The 16,338-nt window shown below is 37.3% G+C and overlaps 1 pseudogene across 1 annotated transcript; it reads right to left on the bottom strand.

The window, feature by feature from the left end:
• Positions 1-6,098: 6,098 nt before the first annotated feature.
• Positions 6,099-6,800, bottom strand: LOC306650894 (coenzyme Q-binding protein COQ10 homolog B, mitochondrial-like; annotated as a pseudogene). The gene has a single exon. The product of its transcript is annotated as a coenzyme Q-binding protein COQ10 homolog B, mitochondrial-like (transcript).
• Between the last annotated feature and the right edge of the window lie 9,538 nt (positions 6,801-16,338).

Genomic DNA, 16,338 nt, shown 5'->3' with positions numbered 1-16,338 from the left:
ATATTAAAATAGAAGTTACTCCAATACCTGGAGACTAAATGATATGCTATTGAGTGATGCATGGATAGCAAAAGACATCAGGGAGGAGAAAAAAAGAATTCTTAGAAGTAAATGAGAATACCAATACAACATATCAAAATCTCTGGGACACTATGAAAACAGTACTAAGAAGAAAGTTCATTGCATTGAGCTAATTCATGAAAAAAATAAAAAGTCAACAACTAAATGATCTAACATTACAGCTCAAAATCCTAGAAAAGAAGAACAAATCAATACCAAAAGTAGTAGAAAACAGGAAATAATTAAAATCAGAGCTAAAATCAATGAAATTGAAAAAACAAAAAGTTGGTTCTTTGAAAAAAAAACAAAATCGATGAACACTTAGTCACACTAATGAAGAGGAGAGAAAAAATTCAAATTACTAAAATCCGTGACGAAAAAGGAAATATCATGACAGACACTACTGAAATCCATAACATAAAAAGAAGCTACTTTGAAAACCTATACTCCAACAAAATTGAAAATATCGAAGACATTGACAAATTTTTAGAGACACATGATCCTCCCAAACTGAATCAGGAAGATATACACAATTCAAACAGATCAATTTCAAGCACCAAAATAGAAGAAGCCATCAAAAGCCTACCAACCAAGAAAAGCCAGAACCAGAGAGATTCTCAGTCAAGTTCTACATGACCTTCAAAGAAGAACTAATACCAATACTCCTCAAAGTACTTCGGAAATAGAAAAGGAGGGAACGCTTCCAAACTCATTCTATGAAGCCAGTATCACCCTGATACCAAAACCAGACAAACACACACCAAGGAAAGAAAACCTCAAACAAATATCCCTGATGAACATAGATGCAAAAGTTCTTAACAAAATTCTGGCAAATTGCATACAAAAACATATTTAAAAGATAATGCACCATGATCAAGTGGATTTCATCCCAGGATGCAAGTTTGGTTCAACATCTGGAAATCAATAAATGTAATTCACCACATCAACAGACTTAAAGTTAAGAATCATATGATTATTTCAATAGATGCTGAGATAGCATTTGATAAAATACAGCACCCCTTCATGCTTAAAACACTAGAAAAAAATAGGGATAGTAAGAATATACCTCAACATTTTAAAAGCCATCTGTGCTAAGCCCATGGCCAACATCATTCTAAATGGAGAAAAATTGAAAGTATTCCCTCTAACAACTGGAATAAGACAGGGATGCCCTCTTTCACCACTTCTATTCAACATCATCCTTGAAACTCTAGCCAGAAAATTAAACACACCAAAGAAATTAAAGGGATCCAAAAAATTCCACCTGAAAACTTCTAAAACTAATAAATGAATCCAGCCAAGAAACAGGATATAAAATTGACACTCATAAATCTAATGCCTTTCTATTCATAAGTGATGAATTCTCTGAAAGACAGGTTAGGAAAACTACCCCATTCACAAAAGACTCAAAAATAAAATAAAATACTTGAGAATCAATCTAACAAAAGAGGTGAAAGACCACTACAATGAAAATTACACAACACTAAAGAAAAATTAAAGAAAACCTTAGAAGATAGAAAGATCTCCCATGTTCTTGGATAGGCAGAATTTGTATTGTCAAAATGTCCATTCTACCAAAAGCACTATACAAATTCAATATAATTCCAACTAAAATCCCAATGATGTTCCTGATAGAAATAGAGTAACCAATCACGAAACAATAAGATACCCAGAATAGTCAAAGCAATCCTTAGCAGGAAGAGTGAAGCAGGAGGTATCACAATATCAGACCTTAAACTATACTACAGAGCAATAGTAACAAAAACAGCATGGCATTGGCACCAAAATAGGCAGGTAGACCAATGGTACAGAATAGAGGACACAGAGACAAACCCACATAAATAGTTAACTCATACTAGACAAAGGTGCCAAAAACATACAATGGAGAAAAGATAGCCTGTTCAACAAATGGTGTTGGGAAAACTGGAAATCCATATGCAGCACAATGATATTAAACCCCTATCTCTCACTCTGCTCAAAACTCAACTCAAAATGGATCAAGGACCTTGGAATTAGACCAGAGACACCGCAAGAAGTAGAAGAAAAGGTAGGCCTGAATCTTTATCATGTCGGCATAGGACCAGAATTCCTTAATAAGACTCCCAAACTGCAAGCAATAAAAACAAAAATCAATAAATGGGATGAATTCAAACTATGAAGCTTTTTGTCAGCAAAGGAAACAATAATGTGAAGAGAGATCCTACAGAATGGGAGAAAATCTTTACCACACACACCTCATAAAGAGCACTAATCTCCAGAATTTATAAAGAACTCAAAAACCTTAACACCAAAAATACAAATAACCCTATCAATAAATGGGCTAAAGAACTTAGCAGACACTTCACAGAAGATATATTATCATTCAAAAAATATTTGAAAAAATGTTCAAAATCTCTAGTAATTAAAGAAATGCAAATCAAAACTACCCTAAGATTTCATCTCACCCAATTAGAATGTCTATTATCAAGAATACAAGCAACAATAGGTGTTGGCAAGAATGTGGGAAAGAAGGCACACTCATTCATTGCTGGTGGGATTGCAAATTGGTACAGCTGCTCTGGAAAGCAGTCTGGAGGTTCCTTAGAAAAATTGGAATGCAACCACCATTTGACCCAGCTATTCCACTCCTTGGCCTATACCCAAAAGACTTAAAATCAGTACACTACAGTGACACAGTCACATTATAGCACCTCAATTCACAATATTTAGATTGTGGGACCAACCTAGGTGCCCTTCAATAGATGAATTGATAAAGAAACTGTGGTATATATACACAATAGAATATTACCCAACCATGAAGAAGAATCAAATTATGGCATTTGCATGTAAATGGATGGAGTTGGAGAATATCATGCTAAACAAGATAAGCCAATCCCAAAAAACCAAAGGCCGAATGTTTTCTCTGATAAATGGATGCTGATACATAATGGGGGGAGGGGGGTATAAGGAAAGAATGGAGGAACTTTGGATTGTGTAGAGAGAACTGAGGGGTGGGGAGGGGACAGGGTGATGGAAAAATGGTGGACTGAGACAAAGATCATTAACCTATATAAATGTATGATTACATGAATTGTGTGACTATACATTGTGTACAGAGAAATGAAAATTTGTACTCTATTTGTGTACAATGAATCAGAATTCATTCTGCTCTCATGTATGACTAAATAGAACAAACAACAAAAAAAAAGAATAAAATCAACAAGCCTCTGGTCTAGCTTCTAAGAAAAATAGAAAGGATAAAAATTACTAATATCAGAAGGAAAAGGGCATATCACTACAGATCAAATGAAAAATAAAATGATAATAAAGGAATATTATGAATGATGCTCTTCCTGCAAATTTGATAGCCTGTGTGAAATGGATCAAATCCTTGAAAGAAACAATCTTCCAAAACCCACACAAAGTGAAATAAATAATCTGCATAGACATATATCTATTATAGACATTGAATCAACAATTAATAACCTTCCAAAAAAAAAAAAAAAACTCCAGGCCAAGAACTGCTCACTCTTAAAGTTTACCAAACATTTAAGGAAGAAACTACCAATTATCAACAATACCTTCTACTTGAGGAAAGACGATGAAATGTTTTCTAACTCAAATGAGGACAGCATTACCTTAATATCAAAAGAAGACGTAACAAAAAAACTATAGACCAATATCTCTCTCATAAGCAATAGATGTATATATCCTTAACAAAATATTATCAAGTCAAATCTAACAAGGTATAAAAATAATTGTACTCTATGATCAATTGGGATTTATTTCAGATATACAAGGGTGGCTCAATATTCAAAAATCTGTCATATGAACAGGCTAAAGAAGAAAAATCATATCATCATATCAACAGATGCAGAAAACACATTTTGCAAAATCTGACTCATATTTATGATAAAAAAATCTCTACTTGATTAAGGAATATCCACACAAAAACCTTCAGCTAACCATCCTTAATAGTGAGAATTTTGAATTTTTTCTAGCTAATGGAATAATACTTAGCTAATTCAGGAAAAATTCAGTGCCCTAGTTTAAAGACTGCCAGGCCAGAAAAATTCTCTCCTACCCATATGAGGGTCAGGCTTTTTATTCTATTTAAGCCCTCAACTGATTAGATGAAGCCTATTCATGTTATGGAGGGGAAAATACACAGAATAATGTTTGACCAAATATCTGGCCACCCATATGGATCACCTAAATCACACTCGATCTCTAAATCATATAATTATAAGGTCACAATTCCTCCTAACATGATACAACTATCCTGCATACAACAAAAAATGCACTAACTCCTTCAGAAGAGGAAGTAAAGTCTTATATTACATACATCTTATGCTACCTGATAAAGGAATAAGAAAAGAAAACAAAATGTTGACTGGTAGCTAGATAGAGAAATACACTTACATAAATATGTTCATAACAAAATAAGAAGGAAATACTCATGAAATTTTCGTCTTCATTTTTGTACCTGGACTGTGTTTGTAGTTGATATTTATAACTACCTTCTTCCTCTATTGATTCCATGATCCCATTGCCTTCTTCAAGTACTTAACCCAGTTGTAGTTCTTTAATTAACAGGACTATCCAAACACTCATTTCTAAATTATCTGGGCCATTAGTAATCCTACCTCAATTACACTCTTATAGTTTTTTTAATAGTCAAATTACTTTATTAAGTAATTTATTACATTACTACTTCAATCCTTATATTGATTTATTTAAAAAAATAATGCTTGGAGTATATTACTGAAAGTGAGTACATGAAATAAATAGAAAATAGGGATGCATAGTGCTGGAGATATATCAACCAACTTATTTGCATCTGTTGCTTACCGTAGTAGACAAAATTTGACAAGTGATTAGCATTATTGAAAGTGCAGTCAGAGAACCTGGGAGAAGGCTGCATATGATACTAGAAAAGTATCATAAAGCTCTGGATCACTCACCAAAAACAAAACAAAACACCAAACCAAACAAACACCCTCAGTATTTACCTGGGAGCTAACCTCACTATAACAGTAAATTATCTACTACCTGTTGGGACTAATGACACGTTAACTAACTCAGCCTGACTCCCTGGCGAGTGAGCAAGATCAAGGCCTCAAAGGTGGTTTCAAAGGTTAATGATGATAAATTGGACCACCTTCAGGGATTGGTTAACAACAGTTCTGCGAACATGATCAGCTCAGGCTTGCCATATAGTCCTATGGGACTCTGCATACGTGAACCACCCCCCACTTGCTGACCTTTAAGCTGATTGATTCCCGCCTAGACTCCACCCTACATAAAAGCTGTATGACTTCCTCAATAAACGAGTTCCTGCTGTGACTGGTCTCCCGGATTGTCCTCTGCCTAGAGGGCTGGGCGCAGGCAGTCAGTAGGCCCTACCTTTCCAGGTCTGACCTTGTTGGGGAGTGTCCTCTTCCCTTGGTGCTGGTCGAGAAGAGCAAGGGGGCTAAAGACCTCCACAACTACCCACAAGAACAATTTAAAAATACCAAAAGTGCCAAAAGTGAAGTGGGAACCTTCATTAACAGAATTTTTAAGTCAAAGGTTTTACTTTAAATGTATGATGATTACTCAAATATTCTAGACCATATGGCAGGCACTATAGCAATAAGTTACAAATACTCTGAATGTATTAACTTAAACATGATATGATTAATATATACAGAGGTGCTCCACTGAGGGAGTATCTCGACTAACCTCTTTTAGGTAAGGTGATAATTAACAAAATTAAATTTACAGTTTCAACTTCTACACAGAAGAGTAATGCCAATATTCTGGCGATAGTGATGATATCCCATTATTATAAAAGTAGAACCTATTGAAGTACACATTACTTTGAATTATACTTGATTGAAGAAATAATTCTATGTACAAATGAGTTCATATTCTATGTGCAAATTTTCAATGGAGCAGGTTAATAATCAAGGTTGAGTTTAACAGATGCTTTCTGATTTCTGAAAATAAATCATGAAAACACTTCCTAAAAGTGAACTAAAATTAAAAGTAGGTGATGCCAGTTCTTTTTTTTTCTTTTATGTGTGATGAACTGCATGAAGCATTAATTCTTGAGGTACCATGCAGCTTACATGCTCTTCTTTCAAACCACCTGTTTTATAAATTCATCGAAAAACAGTGTAGCAAGCTGCGAGTGTAGAAGTGAGCCGAATCCAAAAGAAATTGGAAAATACAAGGTACAAGTTCTTGGGTAGCCAGGAAGACCTGGGCTAAAACACCACATGGTCTCCAAATGATTGAAAAGTCTCCCATCAGTACAGGATGCCTTTACCAAATGTGGTTTCACCAAGGTTACTACTGATGCATATTGCTCCAGCACAGGTGGAAATTTAATCTCTAATCGTGTTTTACAATATCCAGTTCTCTTTGATATTACATCTGATTTTTTCACCAAGTAATGAAATCCTTGTGATCCTCCATTTCTGATACTACATCATACATTTCCTGCATTGAATATCCTATAATTCTTCCCTCCGAATATCCTCTTGTTTATTAAGGGTGAAGCAATTTTGAAGAAAGTTCTTGAATATATCTCCTTAGGCGAAACTGAGTTTTGTAGTGGAAGCCGTTCTGCTTATCAGTATATCACAGGAAGTTAAATATCTGACATTCCCTGCAGATCCTTGCGCGGGGACTTTGGCCGCTGTCACCAACCCAGAACGGCACTCCCAGACCACCCTCATCAGGGCCCTCTGATCGGTGCAAGCTGCCAAGATCATCTCTCTCTTGTAATTTTTCCTTGACTTATCACAGGGCTTGGTAATATTGAGACACTCTAAGCAATTGCCTGTATTCCAAACATACTCTTTCTTAACTTAATTGTGGAGCAGTAGTCCAATTTACCCTTGGTAATCAGGATCAATCATGCTCCTTTGCCTGCTGAATCAGAGGCATGGAGTATTTTGCCTCTTCTCACAAGTCATACTTTGTACTTGACCTATAGGGGCTTGTGGGCAAATGAGTCTAATTATAGGTCTGGAAGCTAATAGAGGTAATAGCAGTAGGTCCTAAGGAGAAACAATTGTTCTACATGGAAATATGTGCAGGGGAGGCCATTACAGTTATTCTAGGAAATGCAGAGATAATCCCATTAGAAAGAAGTGGAGAGACTGATACTACTGGGACTGGGGAGGTTACTTCCACTAATAAAGAAGACCCCTCAGGATTTAGAAACTCGATGTCCACAGCTTCATCAAGATCTTTCTACATATCCCTACCCCAACTTACAGAATTCTTTTATTTCCCAATCAGCACCCTCACTTGAGCAGTACTTTGTGAAGCTAGGATTTCAACTTGCATTGGTAATACAATCTCGGCCTTGTAGCTACAGGAAATACCGGTCTCCTTCAGAGAACACCCAGAAGAACTTAAATCATATATACAGCACATGAGTTGAGAATTTGAATCCCTGAGCTCATATTTTTCTTGCACCACTTTGTCCATAAACATTTGGGCACCCATCCAATATTAGTCTCCCAAAAAATGTTCTTAAGTATTTTATAAAATGATGCAGCTCTTTGCTTTAAAGTGGTTGATTAGAAGTACCTGATGCAACTATTTTGTGCATCTCTCTTGCCAGATCATGCTGTGGTGCTCTTTGTACTACTGGAATTAAAGTCAATAACATCTTTAAATCTAACAAGATTAGAAAGACAATTTGAGAAATCCCTGACCAACTCAGAAAACTCATCCTTAAAATTCTGTTCCTCTAGAACAACTCTTGGTACCAAATGGATATAAAAAATGATAGATATGATAGATAGATAAATGATAGATAGACATGGTTAGATAGATTAAAAGGAATTGACTCACATGATAATGAAAGCTAAGAAATATCAATATCTGCAGTCAGTAAGCTGCAAACATAAGAGACCCAACATGAAATACCAGTCTGTCCAAAAGCTGGAGAACCAGGAGAACTGATAGGATAACTCCCAGTCTGAAAGCTGGCAGACTTACAACCCAAGAGTCAATGTTTCATTTCAAGTCCAAAGGTTAGAAAAACTGATGTCTCATATCAAAGCAATCAGACAAGAGAAGGTCACATTTTCATGTGAAGAACAGCCTTTTTTATCTATTCAGACCCTTACTTAAATGTATCAGGGACATTGAGCTTTTCAGGAACAACAGTTCACAATATTTATTGTAAATTTTATTAATAAAAAATTTATAAATTTTAATTATTTAATTATTAATGAATTATTAATTTAATTATTTATAAACTTCCAGAAGAAAGAAACTCAAAGGCACCAAACACAATGATAAGGAGATGGAAACTTCATCCTGATTTGATCAATACATATTGTACACATGAAATGGAATATCATACCACCCCACAAATATTATGCTAATAAAAATTAATATGCTAATAAAAATTTTTTAAATTTTAAGGTGATGGAAATGTTAATTACCATGATTTGATCATTACACACTATATACATGCATCAAATTATTACATATTCCATAAATTTTTGCAATTAAAATAATAATAAAATAGTACTTGCAGTGTTTCTTGTTAATTCCCAGGTCATTGTCCCACCTTTGAGTTAATTTTTGCACAGGGTGAGAAATAAAGATCTAGCTTCATTCTTCTACGTGTGGCTATCCAGTTTTCCCAGCACCATTTGTTTAAAAGACTATCTTTTCTCCAACATGTTTTTGGTACCTTTGTTAAGGATCAGATGATTATATCTGTGTGGGTTTGTCTCCATGTCTTCTATTCCATTTGCCTTCATATCTGTTTTGATGCCAATACCATGCTGTTTTTGTTTTGTTTGTTGTTGTTATTTTAACCATAGCTCTGTAGTTTAATTTGGAATCAGGCATTGTGATGTCTTCACCGTTGCTCTTACTGCTTAGAATTGTTTCGGCTGTTTATACCTCCATATGAACATTAGGACTTTTTTTCTAGATCTGTGAAGAATGTCATTGGTACTTCAATGGAGATTGCATTGAACCTATAGATCACTTTTGAAAATATGGACATTTTAACAATATTAATTTTGTTTATCCAGGACTATGGGAGGTCTTTCAATCTTCTAAGGTCTTCTTCAATTTCTTTCTTTCTTTCTTTTTTCAGTGTTCCATAATTTTCATTCTGTAGGTCTTTCATCTCCTTGGTTATATATATATATATATATATATATATATATATATATTTTGTGTGTGTGTGTGGTGCTGGGGATTGAATGCAGGACCTTGTGTACGTGAAGCAAGCACTCTACCAACTGAGCTACATCCCAAGCCCCCTTGGTTAGATTTATTAACAGGTATTTTATATTTTTTGAAGCTATTGTGAATGGAACTGCTTTCCTGATTTCTTTCTCAATAGTGTTCATTATGAGTATAAGAAAGCTAATGATTTTTGTACGTTGATTTTGTATCCTGCTATTTTGCTGAATTGGTTTATCAGCTTTAGCAGTCTTTTGGTGGAATTTTTTCGAGAAACACTACAATTGCTAGAAGAAAACATAGGCTCAACACTCCAACATATTTGTGCAGGCATCAACTTCTTTAATAAGATTCCTAACTCTCACGAAATAAAACCAAGAATCAATAAATATGATTGCATTCAATTAAAAAGCTTCTAAACAGAAAAAAAAAGCAGCAGCTTCTGAACAACAAGGGAAACAATTAAGAGCATGAAAAGAGAGCCACAGAATGGGAGAAAATCGTTGCCAGCTACTCTTTCAAAAGAAGATCAATAACCAGAATATATATATAATTCATAAAACTCAACACAAAAAAAAACAATCAATAAATGGGCAAATGAAGTAAACAGACATTTCTCAAAAGAAGAAATGCAAATGGTCAAAAATGGTCAATATCCTTAGCAATTAGGGAAATGCAAAGCAAAACTACATAGAGATTTTATCTCCAGATAGAATGGCAATTACCAAGGATACAAATAATAATAAATGCTGGTGAGGATGTGGGGAAAATGGTACTTGTACATTGTTGTTAGGTCTGCTAATTAGTACAACCACATTGGAAAGCAGTATGGTTATTTCTCAAGAGACAATATTGAAATCACTACAGGACCTAGCTATCCTACTCCTTGTTATTTATCCAAAAGGATTAAAATCATCATTCTATACTGTACATGCACACCCATGTTTATAGCAGCATAACTCACAATAACCAAGTTATGGAACCAGCCCAGGTGCCCTTCAATAGATGAATGGATAAAGAAAATGTGGCAAGGAGTTTCAAGATGGCGGCCTAGAGGGTGGCTGCATTTCATGTTGCTCCAGGACTCAGGATTCAAAAGAGGAGATATTGAGACACTTGGGACCAACTCAAAGCAGCCGGGTGACTCTCACCCGTTGGGAAGGCATCCCGGATGGGACGGTGGTCCCGGAACGCAGGGAACTTTGTGAAGTAGAGCTGCCGGCGAGACACCCCTCCCCCCGCTGGAGCAGTGAACTCAGACAACTGGGAGCGCCGTAAAGGAGGCCGCTCAGCACAGTGCTGGAACTCGGAGCAACCACTGGGGCTCCGGCGGCTGCCCAGGGGAGGAGTGGCGAGGAGAGCTCTGTGGACTCAGGACACCGGGGCCTGCCCTGAGGAGGAGGAGGAGGAGCGTGGCCGCTTGGATTCGGAGTGACTGCACCAGAGCTACAGGCGGTTGCCAGAGGAGGGGCTGCGTGGCGAGCTGTTTGGACTCAGACCACTACTGAACCCCGGGGCCTGCCCGGAGGAGTAGGAGGAGGAGGAGGAGGAGCGCGGCGGGTCGTGTGGACTCGCAGTGACTCCAGGCGGCTGCTCAGAGGAGAAGGCGAGTGGTGAGTTGTTTGGACTTAAAGTGACAGCTCCTGAACACAGGGGGGCTGCCTGGAGGAGAAGCATGGTGGGTCGCTTGGTCTCGAGTGGCCGCACCAGAGCTTCGGGCAGTTGCCCAGAGGACGCGTGCAGCGGGTCACGTGGATTCAGAGCCACTCAGAGCGACCACTCCTGAACCCCCGGGGGGTTACCTGGAGAAGGAGGAGGAATGGGGAGGGACACTTCGACTCGGAGTGATTGATTGCCCAGGGCTACGGCTGGTTGGTGGGTGGAGGAGGCACACAGTGAGTTTCTTGGACTCCTAGTGACCGCACCAGAATACTGGGTGGCTGTCTGGAAGAAGAGGCGTGTGGCGGGTCTCTGGGTCTCAGAGCAATTGTACAGGGCCCCAGGTAGCTGCTCAGAGGAGGGGCCGCATAGCCAGGCGATTAGAAGCAGAGCAGGGTCCCAGGATCTAGGAGGCTTCTGGGTGGAAGAGCCGCAAAGAGACAGGCTTAGGGGCGGAGCGAAGGTTCCAGGCCTGCGGGCAGATTCTCTGAGGAGGGGCAGCCTAAGGAGATTCATCTGCGAAGGGTGAGGCTCCCAGGCCCAGGAGGTAGGGCCGGGCCCCTGGGAACTTTGCAGAGGAAGGCAGCCCAGCCCAGGCAGTAGCTGTAAATTGAGGGGAACCTCTAGGAGGGAACGGACCAGTGAGACCTCCCCACCGGGTGAGTCTTTCCTGCTGAGTGAGGTTTCCCCACAAGGACGGTAAAACCAGAGACTCAGGCCCAAACAGGCCTTGCCTCAGCCTGCAGCCTAGGTCGCCTTCGGATGACCATTGGTCAACAAGTGGAGGCACCTCTGCCCACTAGCAGGGATTATACCCCACCTGAAGGCCACCACTCCTAGAGAGGCAGCTTCCTTGTGGAGCACCGCACTATCAACTTCCTCCAAGACTTCAGCCTACTGAAGGCTAAGGGAGGATATATATAGAAATCTTCAGGGACATTGTAAGTCAATAGAGGAAATCTGCAATATCTCAGCGGTCCACTGATACCTGAACAATATGAGAAAATAAGGAAAGAAAATGCTGCAAACAAATCTAGATGTTACATCAATAAAACCCAATGACAGCATGGCAGAAGAAATGACAGAAAAGGAGTTCAGAATGTTCATAATTAAAATGATCAGAGAAGCAAACGATGAGATGAAAGAGCAAATGCAGGCATTGAATGATCGCACCAATCGACAGTTAAAAGAGCAAATACAGGAAGCAAAAGATCATTTCAATAAAGAGTTAGAGATATTGAAAAGAAACCAAACAGAAATCCTTGACATGAAGAAAACAATAAACCAAATGAAGAACTCCATAGAAAGCATATCCAGTAGGATAGAACACCTGGAAGACAGAACCTCAGACATTGAAGACAAAATATTTAACCTTGAAAACAAAGTTGAACAAACAGAGAAGATGGTAAGAAATCATGAACAGAATCTACAAGAACTATGGGATATCATGAAAAGGCCAAATTTAAGAATTATTGGGATTGAGGAAGGCCTAGAGAAACAAGCCAAAGGAATGAACAATTTATTCAATGAAATAATATCAGAAAATTTCCCAAATCTGAAGAATGAAATGGAAAATCAAATTCAAGAGCCTTATAGGACTCCAAATACACAAAATTACAACAGACCCACACCAAGGCACATTATAATGAAAATACCTAACATACAAAATAAAGACAGAATTTTAAAGGCCACGAGGGAAAAGAACCAAATTACATTCAGGGGGAAACCAACACGGATTTCAGCAGATTTTTCAATCCAGACCCTAAAAGCTAGAAGGGCCTGGAACAACATTTACCAAGCCCTGAAAGAAAATGGATGCCAACCAAGAATCTTATACCCAGCAAAACTTACCTTCAAATTTGTCGATGAAATAAAAGTCCTTCCATGATAAACAAAAGCTAAAAGAATTTACAAAAAGAAAGCCAGCATTACAGAATATTCTCAGCAAAATATTCCATGAGGAAGAGATGAAAAACAAAGAAGCAAATCAGCAAAGGGAGGAATTATCCTAAAGGAATTGTCAAATAAAGGAGGAAACAAGTTGTGTCAAACAAATAAATAAATAAAATTTTAAAAATGAACCAAATGACCAGGAAACCAAATCATATCTCTATAATAACCCTGAATATTAATGGCCTGAATTCATCAATCAAAAGACATAGACTGGCAGATTGGATTAAAAAGAAAGATCCAACAATATGTTGCTTGCAAGAGACTCACCTCATAGAAAAAGATACCCCTAGACTATAGGTGAAAGGATGGGGAAAAACATACCATGCACATGGACTCAGCAAAAAAGCTGGAGTATCCATCCTCATTTCAGATAATGTGGACTTCAAGCCAAAGTTAGTCAGAAGGGATAAAGAAGGTCATTTCATACTGCTTAAGGGAAGCATAAATCAGCATGATATAGCAATCATAAACATCTATGCCCCGAACAGTGGCTCATCCATGTATGTCAAACAAATCCTTCTCAATTTCAGAAACCAAATAGACCATAACACAATAATACTAGGTGATTTTAACACGCCTCTCTCACTACTGGACAGATCTTCCAGAAGAAAATTGAACAAAGAAACCATAGATCTCAATAACACAATCAATAATTTAGACTTAACGGACATTTATAGAATATACCATCCAACCAAGAGCGAATACACTTTCTTCTCAGCAGCACATGGATCCTTCTCTAAAATAGACCATATATTATGCCACAAAGCTAATGTTAGCAAATACAAGAAGATGGAGACACTACCATGTATTCTATCAGATCATAATGGATTGAAGTTAGAAATAAATGAAAGAGTAAAACACAGAAACTATTCCAACATCTGGAGATCAAACAATATGCTATTATATGATGAATGGATAACAGAAGATATTAGGAAGGAAATTAAAAAATTCTTAGAGGTAAATGAGAACAAAGAAACATCATATCAAAATCTCTGGGACACTATGAAAGCAGTACATCGAGGGAAATTTATTTCATGGAGCGCATTTAATAAAAGAAGTAAAACTCAACAAATGAATGACCTAACACTACAGCTCAAAGCCCTAGAAAAAGAAGAACAGACCAGCACCAAAAGTAGTAGAAGACAGGAAATAGTTAAACTCAGAGCTGAAATCAAGGAAATTGAAACAAAAGAAACAATACAAAAATTGACAAAATAAATAGTTGGTTCTTCGAAAAAATAAACAAAATTGATAAACCTTTAGCCACACTAACAAAGAGAAGACGAGAGAAAACCCAAATCACTAAAATTCGGAATGAACAAGGAAATATCACAACAGACAGGATGGAAATACAAAACATAATTAGAAGCTATTTTGAAAATCTATACTCCAACAAAATAGAAAATTTCGAAGACATCAACACGTTTCTAGAGACATATGAATTACCTAAACTGAACGAGGAGGACATACACAATTTAAATAGACCAATTTCAAGTACTGAAATAGAAGAAGTCATCAAAAGCCTATCAACAAAGAAAAGTCCGGGACCAGATGGGTTCTCAGCCGAGTTCTACAAAACCTTTAAAGCAGAGCTCATTCCAATACTTCTCAAAGTATTCCATAAAATAGAAGAGGAGGGAACCCTCCCAAACTCATTCTATGAAGCCAATATCACACTGATACCTAAACCAGACAGAGACTCATCAAGGAAAGAAAATTTCAGACCAATATCCTTAATGAACATCGACGCAAAAATTCTCAACAAAATTTTAGCAAATCGCATACAAAAACATATTAAAAAGATAGTGCACCATGATCAAGTGGGTTTCATCCCAGGGATGCAAGGTTGGTTCAACATCAGGAAATCAATAAATGTCATTCACCATATCAATAGACTTAAAGTCAAGAATCACATGATTATTTCAATAGATGCAGAAAAAACATTTGATAAAATACAGCATCCCTTCATGCTCAAAACACTAGAAAAAATAGGGATAGTGGGAACATTCCTTAACATTGTAAAGTCCATTTATGCTAAGCCCATGGCTAATATCATTCTAAATGGTGAAAAACTGAAAGCATTCCCCCTAAAAACTGGAAAAAGGCAGGGATGCCCTCTTTCACCACTTCTATTCAACATCGTTCTTGAGACTCTGGCCAGAGCAATTAGACAAACCAAAGAAATTAAAGGGATACGAATTGGAAAAGAAAAACTCAAACTATCCCTGTTCGCTGATGACATGATTATATATTTAGAGGAACCTGGAAATTCCACCAGAAAACTCTTAGAACTCATAAGTGAATTCAGTAAAGTAGCAGGTTACAAGATCAATGCCCATAAATCCAACGCATTTTTATACATAAGTGATGAACCTTCAGAAAGAGAAATTAGGAAAACTAACCCATTCACAATAGCCTCGAAAAAAATAAAATACTTGGGAATCAATCTCACAAAAGAGGTGAAAGACCTCTACAATGAGAACTATAGAACACTAAAGAAAGAAATTAAAGAACACCTTAGAAGATGGAAATATCTTCCATGTTCTTGGATAGGAAGAATTAATATTGTCAAAATGGCCATACTACCTAAAGTGCTATACAAATTCAATGCAATTCCAATTAAAATCCCAATGACGTACCTTACAGAAATAGAGCAAGCAATTATGAAATTCATCTGGAAGAATGAGAAACCCAGAATAGCTAAAGCAATCTTTAGCAGGAAGAGTGAAACAGGGGGTATTGCAATACCAGATCTTCAACTCTACTACAAAGCAATAGTAACAAAAACGGCATGGTATTGGTACCAAAATAGAAAGGTAGATCAATGGTACAGAATAGAGGACATGGACACAAACCCAAATAAATGCAATTTTCTCATACTAGACAAAGGTGCCAAAAATATGCAATAGGAGAAAAGATAGCCTCTTCAACAAATGGTGCTGGGAGAATTGGAAATCCATATGCAACAGAATGAAACTAAACCCATATCTCTCACCATGCACGAAACTAAACTCAAAATGGATTAAGGACCTCGGAATCAGATCAGAGACCCTGCAGATTATAGAAGAAAAAGTAGGTCCAGATCTTCAACATGTCGGCCTAGGACCAGACTTCCTTAACAGGACCCCCATAGCACAAGAAATAAAAGCAAGAATCAATAACTGGAATAGATTCAAACTAAAAAGCTTTCTCTCAGCAAAGGAAACTAACAGCAATGTGAAGAAAGAGCCTACAGAGTGGGAGAATATCTTTGCCAATCATACTTCAGATAGAGCACTAATCTCCAGAATCTATAAAGAACTCAAAAAACTCTACTCCAAGAATTCAAATAATCCAGTCGACAAATGGGCTAAGGAAATGAATAGACACTTCAAAGAAGAAGATGGACAAGCAATCAACAAACATATGGAAAAATGTTCAACATCTCTAGTAATAAGAGAAATGCAAATCAAAACCACCCTAAGATTCCATCTC

This window comes from Sciurus vulgaris (assembly GCF_902686455.1).
Source record: "Sciurus vulgaris genome assembly, chromosome: X".
Classification (NCBI taxonomy): Eukaryota; Metazoa; Chordata; class Mammalia; order Rodentia; family Sciuridae; genus Sciurus; species Sciurus vulgaris.
Note: the sequence above shows the minus strand (reverse complement) of the source record. Positions and strands in the feature narration are given on the sequence as shown.